Here is a 950-nt window from a genome sequence, read left to right as displayed (position 1 = left end):
AATAAAAAAAAATAAAAATAAAATAAATTTCCAGCGGGGCTGCCAAGCGAGAGGTCTCCCCCTGGACCAGGAGACCTGGCAGCCCCAGTTCAAGCTTGGAACCTCCTGTATGCAAGGTATGTGATATGCCACTGAGCTACCTAATGCCAAGATGTCAAGAAAACTAAAAAAGAAAAGAAAAGGATTCTATATTGGATTTAGGAAACTGGTTCACTGTAATATAATATCACAAGGTGAGGATTGGCTTATAGCGGTGGAGAGCGCCAGACAATTTACGGCAACCCCGTAAGTTTCTCAAGCCAAGAGACATTCAGAGGGGGTTCTGCCATTGGCGTAGTGACCCTGGACTTCCCTTGGAGGCCTCCCATCCAAGAACTAACCAGGACTGACCCTGTTTAGCTTCCGAGATCTGATGAAATTGGGCTAGCCTGGGCCATCCAGGTCAGGGTGAAGATTTGCTTCCACAATTTGTATTTCACTCATCTCACCGAACCAGGCGCTCGTGCGTTGTCATGTACAGTGTGCTTATCTCACTGACTTCTGTGTTTGAGAGATAACATAGCCATGTGTTATGCAGAAAGAGCTTGGTACCGCATTTACTAGGGTTGCCAAGTGATTCTTCGCCGGGAGCGGGGGGCTCCCGGCCAGCATCGGGGGGGTGCGCGTGCGTCACCCGGAAGTGACGCAGGCACGCTGGGGGCGGGGCCATGGCCATACAAGGGAAAACCCCAGCGCGCCCAGCATGCCTGCGTCACTTCCGGGTGACACGCACGCTGGGGCGGAGTCCCCCCGGGGCCCGATTCCGCGGCGGCGGAAATCGGGCCTCCGAAGCGGGGTTTTACCCGCCACCTGCCCCCACTTGGCAGCCCTAGCATTTACTGTAAAGCAAAATAATACCAAAACCTGTATTTTAAAACAAAACGTGACAAAGAGGTGTCAGGGAAACGGAT

This window comes from Gekko japonicus, unplaced genomic scaffold (assembly GCF_001447785.1).
Source record: "Gekko japonicus isolate JY-2015 unplaced genomic scaffold, Gekko_japonicus_V1.1 scaffold1669, whole genome shotgun sequence".
In the NCBI taxonomy this organism is placed as follows: domain Eukaryota; kingdom Metazoa; phylum Chordata; class Lepidosauria; order Squamata; family Gekkonidae; genus Gekko; species Gekko japonicus.
The sequence above is the reverse complement of the archived record's forward strand: the minus strand, read 5'-3'. Positions refer to the sequence as shown.